At 36.3% G+C, this 10,138-nt stretch overlaps 1 protein-coding gene across 4 annotated transcripts in view; it reads left to right on the top strand.

Moving 5' to 3' along the window:
* Positions 1–5,723: 5,723 nt before the first annotated feature.
* adcyap1r1a (adenylate cyclase activating polypeptide 1a (pituitary) receptor type I) overlaps positions 5,724–10,138 on the top strand; it is a 46,069-nt gene continuing 41,654 nt past the window's right edge. Inside the window, exon 1 of one of the 4 annotated variants that reach the window (XM_015051575.1) lies at positions 5,724–6,061. The gene's annotated coding sequence lies outside the window, so the exon portion shown is untranslated. The remainder of the gene's footprint in view (positions 6,062–10,138) is intronic. The other 3 variants (XM_015051577.1, XM_015051576.1, XM_015051578.1) reach the window with 3 other exon arrangements.

Consider the following 10,138-nt stretch of genomic DNA (forward strand, 5'->3'; position numbering starts at 1 on the left):
AAGCTGACAACTAGTAATGAGTGAAAACATGAATCTCACCAGTCCTTATAAAAGAATAACAGGGTCCCCTGCCAGCATGCCTAGGTGGGCCCCATGTGGGGAAAAGGAGGGCAGGCCATATGGGTCCCATATGGGTTTGTCCGCGGGTTCCACGATGAGCCCACATGAGCCCTACATGGGCCCTATATGGTGGTGGCCCTCATGGGTTTGTCCATTTAGGGCCCATGTAGGGCCCATGCGGGGCCATTGTGGAACCCGCGAACAAACCTATATGGGACCCACATATCAGCCCTCCTTTCCCCCACATGGGGCCCACCTAGGCATGCTGGCTGAGGAGTTCCTAATCCTGAGAGTCATTTTGACTTAAATATTTACCTCTGTGTCACAATGAAAAGGCTTTTTCTCATTGCAATTTTTCATATCCATAGATAGTTTTTTGAATCTACTCAGCAATTAAAGAAATTCTTGACAATATTCAAGGTTTCCCTTCTTATCTACTTGTACTCAGGTGTTTTTGAAATTATGTGCCATGAAATTAAAGATAATTTGTACCAATTTCTCACCAATTTTATCTCTCTTTTTTCTCCAAATAAGAAAGCAAATGCTCCTTAGTGAGAACAATTTTTGTTGTTACAATTCTTTTATTTTTATTTTTTTTTACATGAGAATACCAGAAGCCGTACCTATTCTTCTTCTTCTTCTTCTTCTTCTTCGTCTGACTGTGTTAAATACTGACTCGGCTTTTTTTCCAAACAACATTTAATTCATTTCCTTCAAAAAAAAAAAAAAAAACATGGTTCCGATCCAGAAATCTTGAGGTTTCTTTAGAAATAGTGAAGTAATATTGCCACGTCACTTTTTAGTGGAAGAGGTTGTAAAATAGCCCCCTTTTTAAAAAATAAGCCCTGCTTTCTTCCTCTTTTTGTGGCTGAACTGTTATTGTCATCAGAGGCTGACCACTAGCAGAACTATCTGGTGCCTCTGCTCGTGGGAGGACTTGTATCTGTTTTTCCCCATGTCTAAATGTTGTTTTTCTCTTTCTTCGTAAATGTGCTTGTGAATTAAATTATAACCTTCCTCAAATTGACGGACGGAAACAGTTGTTTTTTTTTTGTTTTTTTTATTTAAGGTTACACCAGAAGCCTCTTTGAATCCATATAGATTGTTTTGTTTTGAGGGTTTTTATGAACCAGATTTGTTCATCCAAGTCAAAATGTTTTGCACATTGTGATGTCATACAATTATTTTTTTTTTAATTTCTGTACATGTCAAGTGATTTGATTTGAAATAATGATTTAAATGATGTAAATCAGTAAAATGCAGATTCATAATGAGCCTTAATGGTCTGTAAGGAGGAATTGGTGCTCTGTTTCTTGTGCAGTTTATCACTGTATAGACTATGTGATGTTGAATACACAGTGATGGTGAATAAATTGTTTTTAAGATAGGTTTGCATTTTTATTAAAATAATTTACTCCAGATATGAATGACGCAAGAGTTTTGAGATTTTTTTCACTGCTGCATTTAACATGTGTCTTCTGGCATTTATAGCAGACTTTATTTGTTGTTTTTGAAATCATTTTATGACATAAAGGTGTTATCCCTTGCTATTCTATTGGAGGGTATTTTTGTTTGATTATCCGTGTCTTCAAAAAGGCAAAGTTTTATTTCTCTGGTCGTGCATGCATCTTGACAGCTGATTGATTAATCTGCTCCAAGTGAGACACTCAGCGGGAAACCGATGTGTGGGAGAAGAAAGAAGATGGCCTTGGAGTTATCATGAGGTCTTAGCTCCTGGTTTCCCATGGCGTCCTCTTTGGGATGAGGTGGGTAGGTGGGCTTTTTGGCACTCAGACACTTAATGCTTCCCTCCTACACACTGTCAAAGATGAGTCTCCATGGCAATCTAACATCCTGATCGGTGCGTGATGGGATACGGAGTGGGAGAGACGTCCTGCGGAGAGATTCATTGAGTGGAGGCGCACTGGAGCATATACACTTTGAGGAGACCGCGTGTTATATCAATAAAGCAACTGTGGAGACAGACTGTTCGTGGGCACATTCCCACGATGGTCAGAACTCCTATTTGTAACTGTGCACAGACCAGTTTGGTTTGCTAAATGGATGTGAGGTACAAATAGTAATACAGTGGTTAGAAAAGTGTGAACAGAAAGTCTGGGAATGTAAGTACAGGGGAAAGCCACTGAAGATGTTGTTTCTGAATAAATATTCTAAAAATATGTGGCATCCATTGTGGCTTTTTTTTTTTAAATGAAGGCTTCGCATTTTAAAATTGATTAGAGTCTCCATAAATTTTGAATTAGCAGATGGCATTTTTATTTCCTTGAGATATGTGTTCAGGGAAAGAAATTTAGGTCAGCCTGTGACAACCTGTGTCTTTTCCAGAACTTTTAATGTGTGTTTAATAACTATTTTCGTCATTATACAGTATCTGTAAATGATTAAAAACAGGAAGAAATTGCTTATTAAATTTAATGTAAAGTGTAATGAAATAATGAGGCACTTACTCCCACTTTAAAATCAGGAACAAACAGTGAAAAGATCTTAACAGCACATCTCATCCTGATAATATTTCCTGTTTTAATATTACAGATGTAGTTTGATGTTGTGTTGACTGTTGAAGTGAAATATTCTAATTATGATTTAATTTATTATGGAGAAAAAGTTACCCAACCAAACCTTGTTCTAAGTGAAAAAGTAATTGCCCCCTAAAGCTAATGACGTCATTCTTGGTTGGCAACGATTGCCTTCAAGCATTTGTGGTGATTGACGTTGAGTCTGTGGTTTAACTTTGACCCTTGACTTTTTAAACTTTTTGGTGCAACGCTTGAGAGTTTTTAGGCATGGCCTATTGAAGGGAATGCCATGGTTTTACAGTCAGATTCTAGTCTGGACTTTGACTAGGCCAGTCCAAATCCTTTACTTTGCTCTGTTATTGTCATCCATTCAAAAGTTGTTCTATCTGGTGGGCTTTAGAAGATTTCTGTATGTATGGGATATATTGTTGTGCTGTGCACTTGAATTCAAGGTCACAACTGCCATGTATCATTATTTTCTCCTATAAAGAAGAATTTATGATTCTATCACTTACAGGAATTGTCAATTCCCTGAGTACATCATACTATCTTCACCAAGATTGTCTGGGGACAATTACATTTCACAAAGACCCAGATGGGTTTGAACAGCTTTGTCCCTAAAATAATTAAATTATTCTTTGAAAACTGACTTTAAAAGTGATAAAGTGGGCAAATATTTTTGAAATGGCAGTCTAGATTATTAATTTGTTCTTAAAAAACACAGCATAAAACATCCTTTGTGTCTGGTCATGTTTTAAAAATGTATTATTATTATTATTATTATTTTTTTTTTTTATTGTGGAAGAGCCTTTTCATCTAAAGATGACCTGGAGATCTTTCCAGGTTATGCACAACCTGTTATCATAAGCTGAAACACAAGGAGAAAGAAGGTCAGAAAAAAAATGGATGTAATATTTGTAACTCTGAGATTGTATTCAGGGCTAAAGATTTCTGGTTTTATCTTTAACACATCCAAAGATCTTTGGTGTGGTCAACACCAAGGTCACAGTGTCCTTTGACTAAAGCTTAGAGCATCAAAAATAATTAATTTGTGCTCTGATCACTCTAACAACAGAGTGTAAGTCAAAATCACATTACAACTCCTAAAATGTTTTTCTTTTTCTCTTATTTGTTCTGCTAACAATGAGCTGCAATCATCGTGGAAACACCATGCTGTCTTTTTGTTGCTGCTTAGTTTGACATTAATCAAGAATCAGAAAGCAAAAGCTTTGGTAGCCAGTGAAATACACTGCTGGATCTGCCTGCCATGGAAACAAGCTCTAACCATTGTCCTACATACTGTTATGCTGCAGAAACAGTCTGACTGGGTTCGACTCTGAGATTTTTTTTTTTTGTTTTTACTTTCCAAGTCATCAATGGGAACATTTCCTCTTTTGTCCTTGAGGAAAGTCCATTAACGGTGCTAATATTTCCCAGAAGCAACAACGGCCGTGTGTCACTGTAGCTTTAAACGCCACCCCCATTTCATTCATTTTCATTGGTCTGTTTCCTGTTAAGCTCTCTGGTTTTAATACTTTTTATTCCTCGTTGATTGATAACCGAGCCATCAAAAGACCTCATCTGTGCGATCAATCACATGTGTCATGTTGGCCTTTAAACACCAGCCTGCATATATAGTAGCTGCTTCTGGAAATGATGCGAATTCAGCAGGTGGGGCGGCGGGAGGGGGATTTTAGAACCCGGAGGCAGCTGGATTTTTTTTATAGAAAATGAGTTAAATAAGAGATGATGCAGATTTCTGGACATTTTTGTTCCCTTTTATGCGGCTGCATGTTTAATGTTCATATTTTTTCATGTCACAACTGCATATGTCGCTGTATTCTATTTGGATTCAATGTGATAGACACAAAACACAACACAAAGGATGAAAAATCATTCATTTTTTAAAATGTGTTTTATACATAAAAAGCTGAAAAGTGTGGCACAGATTTAAATTCAAGTTTTTAGTCAGTTGGGGAACCATCATCTTGAGCTGTAATTACAAGGATGTCAAGGTATCAATGAATCAATCAATCAATCGGGCATCTGGTTATGATATAGTGTCTTTGTTCCACGTCATGACATCAAACTGTTTTTAAACAGGGTTGCTATGTAGATCTAGAATAGACTAGATGACAAATGGCGGATCCACATGAATATGAATAACAGAAAACATTGAAAACAACTGTACAAAAAGATCAAATTTAAACTGAAATAAAATAGTACACTCAAGTACTAAGAAATGTGCAATTAAAGGTAATTTTAAAGTGTACAAATTGTACTCTGTATATTTGTGCAAAGATAACAGGTCTATTTAAAGTTGCATGTGTACAACATTATGTTTTTTTCTTCTTCTTCTTTTTGAAAAACTGAAGAAAAAAATCGTCGTCCAATCAGCTGTGACCGGTTTCCTTTTGGTCGTCTGACCATATATCTGCTTTGTCCCTTGCATTGCTTTTTCGTTACAGTAAAGATTACAGCCCATTTAATGACAGCACAACTTATCTGTGAGCATTTTTTTTTCCCACCTAAGCTGTAGATCTCTTTACTAAGTTCCACAGGTTTGGATACTTTTGCAAGACACTGCATTTGTCATTCGTTTATCCTGTTGTCTTAGAAGCATCCCGGTCTTGTGCACCTTCGTTCTTGTTTTGCATATCTTTGAGGTCTGTTTGCATGCTTCTCTTGTTTCATAAAGATGGTTAAGTAATTCTTGCCACTCGTACCCGTCTTGTCTGGATTAGAACATTTCGGTAGCCATTTGCATACAGCAGGCTCTTATTAGTATTCAGATTGGACATGCCAGTCAATCGGGGCTGCCCTGAGGCCCTTTATTTTATTTTATTTTATTTTATTTTATTTTATTTTATTTTATTTTTTGGTTCCTCTGTCCATGGTGCTGAAAGTAAACAGGGTTGCCCGCGGCCACGGTGGCCTCAGCAGATCACCCCGTTGAAGCTTCAGGAGGACTGGCAGTTTAAAGTTTTGACCAACATGCAATTTACAGACCGGATTCTGACTCACAACCAATCCGTGTTGCTAACAGAGACTTCTGAAAGTGCGAGCGCAAATGCGAGAGTTTTATGAGCAGTTTCCGTTTAAGAAAAAAAAAAAAAAAAAAGTCCCACGCGGTAAACGTGAATGAAAATACTCTGCTTTCAGTTCTCTCATTTCCTCCAACCACTGTCTCCCTTCATTTGTAGACATAACAGTCTCAGTTTGTTACCTCCGTGTCTGACGAGGTGCGAACCCCGGAGGAGCGTTCACCCACCTCCTTTCTCGTCTTCTTCTTCTTCTTCTTCCCCCTCCTCCTCTTCTTCCTCCTCGTCGTCGTGCTGCCGCAGCAGCAACCAGCGCGGTGAGTGCGTCCTGCAGCAGCGGCAGCCGCAGCAGCAGGACGTGGTGATACCTGACTCCGGAGTAAAAACCCGCAAATACCGATGGCTTCATGTGTAAATGTATCGGTAAGTTTTTGTTTTTTTTCTCTCGTTCCTGCATCTATGGCTCTTTTGCATAAGCAGCAGCAAGCTGAACTAGTAAAGCATCAGATCCCACATGTTTCTTCTTGAAAATGTCAGAATACGCATGGAATTAATTTGAGTAAGAGTGCAGCAAATGTACAGTGAGATGTTTTACAAATGAAGGTCACCCACAAGTATGATATATTTAACATTTCTGAGGATAAAAAAACCAAAGCAAAAAACAGGGCAGGGCAAAATTATCCTATTGATTCTGCAGCACTGAGGGAAGAAACATTTGTCTCATATTGATTGTAATTAAGGCTGGTTTTGTTCTGGCACGCATCACCTGACATCGTTGGAGCTGATTTACAGGCTGGTGTGTTTTGGGATGCTTGATCTCTGTGATGGCTGGAAATAATAATAATAATAATAATAGTAAAATAATCAAGAAATAAGGAAAAAAAGGGGCTACATTATTCACATAGACATGGCGTTCACATTTACAGCATTGATTGTGGCTTAGATTAATTGGAAGCATCCTTCCAGATTAGGCTGAGAGAAAATTTGAATATTCAAGCATTAATTAGGAGGCTTATGGGTGCTATAGTTCTTTTAAATAATATTTACAATTGATAGACTATGTACACAGAGTTCTTCTGGTTATTTGTATAAGCTTGTGTACATTGGAACAGTAACAGAGTCATTGTTGCATATTTTCTCATCTTCGCCTGGGCATGTTTTTGTTTTTCTGCTAAAGTTTTGCCCAGCAAATCTACATTTCTGTCTAATTTATTTTATTTTATTTTATTTTTTTTGAAGTTCATCTTACTGGAATCAGTACATAATTTTGCTGTAAATCACACAGCAGTGCTTAACACATCACAGACTTCCATGTGACTCTCACAAATCCAGCTTCTTGCCCTCAGGATGATTTAATGTTCAGCCTAACAGCTGTTTTCTGCTTCAGAGCTTTGTTAATCCCGAACACATATGATTTGTTTTAACCCAATTAGAATTTTTGTGCTGCAAGAAACTACTGGTTTAATAGCTCACAAGAAAGACAGTAAAACCAACTAAGCACATGTTTGTTTTCCACTGTTTGGTTCCACCCTCTAAATTTCTGGGTTTTGGCCCCCCGAGCGCTGTCTGTTCTATTACTTGATGAAGCATCCGAGAGATGCTTTAGAGGTAATTGGATTCAGTGGTGGAGGGATAGGACACATAGTTAAATTCATCTGTGTGCATGAACTGCCTCTGAGAGAACATGTATGCATGTTCTGCTGTTTCAGTGATTGCCTGGTCAGGATGCGTTGTACTTTCTGTGAATCGTGGTGTTAACAGGAAGCTGTTGGGTTGTGTAAGGTGTTAAAAAACAACAACAACAGAAAAAAACAAAAAAACAAGTGAGATGAGCTGGTTTAAAAATGTAACTCTTTATACATATTTTTTTTTTTTAATCTGAAACTTACAAATCAACTGGACAGTTTTTCAGTGATTGATAGGTGAATCATTTTTTTTCAATATATACACATTTAGATTCACAAGTAGTATATATTTACGTTGTGTTTACAATGCACAACTTTACATTGTACTCCAACATTCTTTCATTGGGTTTTGGATTCACAGTTTGATGTCAAGCTTTGCCAGGCTGCTAAATGTTTAGCAGTTCAGTAATACGAGTGATGGCCCACTTAGGCCCCACTTCAGTCAAATATGTGCAAATGCCACTCAAATTTTGTAAGATTTTTCCAATATTAATAATAATGAAAAATGCTCTGAACTGTAGGCCTATTACTTTTATGTATATATCTTTAAATCTTCAATCTTTCAGCAAACAATCCTCCAGTACTAACTTCTGTCCATCTGAGGTGAACACAATTAAATCTCCAGCTAGGGGATGCAGCAACTGATTTTCCAGACATGTAAAAAGATTTTGTGACATTAGTGTCAAAGCTTTGACACATGAAACATTTGACCATCACAGCAATGAGCCAAATTAGTAGAACTCATCAGAAAGTCAGAGACTGATTCGGCTCTGATTGTTTATTGGCAGGTCAAAACTAAATAATCTGGTTTGTTTCCTCTCTTAAATAACTGCATAAAAACTGAAAGCTCCCATTGGTTTTGATGCCTAAATAACTTTTGCCCACGACTGAGGATAAACTTGTATGTCTTTCATATTTTGTGAGATTCTGCATTATCACTTCTATCAAAGAACCTGCAGCAGAAGCTTTCTCTTTGTTTGTGTTAGGGTCTGCACCACAGACCTCAATGAAAAACTGCAACAGAAGTCATCCAGGACCAGGTCTTATTGATGCATCTTTAATGTTTATAGTCTAGAAGGAAACATACATGACACACCCAAACTTCTTCCCTGTGGTAATCAGGATCCTATCTTATTTTGGACACATAATTGGTTAAAAAAAAAAAAAAAAAAAGTAGAAAACCTGGTTCCCTTTATTGTATAAATGCAAAATGCTATGCAAGAAGAGCCTAAAAACAATCATCCACTTGATGCGTCTGTGTGTGCATGTGAGTGTGTTTATGTGTGGATTCCTGAGCACCATGAGTCAGCTGTGACAGGCTCTGCTGCAAACTCAGTCGTTGTTTTTTGTCATAAAAGAGCAACATTTGGAGGAAAGCACAATGTACATGTGTTTTTAGTACCAGTTCATTATGAACTAAGGATCTTCTGCTTAAACAGTCATTATTTCATCCATTAATTATCAGAAACTAATGGAAAGATTCTTAAGTCGAAGGGAATTTCAGGAAACGTCATGCTCAGCCAAAGTAGAATCTCATAACGGCATAAAACTAATGACGGGTACTTCTGTTCCACTTTTAAATCCACTGGTTTCTTTTCATAGCTTTGAGATTTAATGTGATTAAAAAAAGACAGTGTCTACTTTGAAAACAGTTGTCACAATAAATGTAATCCATTTGTCTTGCCATGCTGGTGCATTATGTATGCTTAAGTGTAGCACTACTCTTTATATGACACAGAGGATTCATTATTTTTTAAGATGATCTGTAATAAATTATTAAAGAGAATATAAATAAACACAAGAGAAGGGCTCAAAATAACTTAAAATCCAAAGATTAAATATTATAGATTAAAAAACTGTATAATGAAATACAATACTTATATGAAACTTGAGAAGAGAGTTAAATAAATACACAATAAGTTTACTTTTATCCATTTAGCAAAAAAATGATACAGTGAAAAATTGTTTTTGCAATGATGATATGACAGATGTGAATAATAATAATAATAATAATAATAATAATAATAAAATGTTGCATTTAGGAACAATACGACATGTGCGCTTCTTAAAACCCAAACATTTCTCACAAGATGCTGAACAATTTTATAATCCTTAACGTCAGCTACAATCAACATGTTACTTTTGTCTAGCAGAGGCTCAATGATTAACAGAGAAGTATGGGCAATACAATGGGGTGAATTGATTTAAGTAATGTGTTCAAGTAAAACACCTTTTCACCTTGAAAGCATCTAGATGTCTTTTATACCCTGAGATATTTAGAGGATGGAACCACAACAAGTGGGAATCAGAAAGCAAACGATATTTACACAAACTTAACATGAAAGACAATAAATGTTGCCAATAAATAAATACATTAATACAAATCATTACACTTTAACAAATCTAAGGAGAATCCAAAGAATAAGTTAAGTTAATCTAAATTGGTACGCTCCAAGAGCTTTTACCTTTACCTTTTCCAGTTCTGTTGGTATATCACATGATTTAAACCAAAAGCTTAATTGACATTTTTTTATTACAGAATGTCTCATGAATGTCTTAACACAACCGAAAAGCTGAAATAATGAAACATTTCTCTGCAACTCAGTTATACATAACACAGTATCCATAATCATATACTTTGAATAGTGCAACCCCTGGTCTCCATTACAATGCAAAAAATACCTCAAAAACAAAAATTTCAAATAAAGAAAACAAGAAAGAAAGATAATTTTTTCTGCCATTCTTTTTTTTTTTTTTTTTTTTTTTTTCACCATTAAATCTCAAAATTTTAATGGTTTTTTTTTGTTTTTTTTTT

This window comes from Poecilia latipinna, unplaced genomic scaffold (genome assembly GCF_001443285.1).
Source record: "Poecilia latipinna isolate Pla-1442-1.1 unplaced genomic scaffold, P_latipinna-1.0 Scaffold1054, whole genome shotgun sequence".
In the NCBI taxonomy this organism is placed as follows: domain Eukaryota; kingdom Metazoa; phylum Chordata; class Actinopteri; order Cyprinodontiformes; family Poeciliidae; genus Poecilia; species Poecilia latipinna.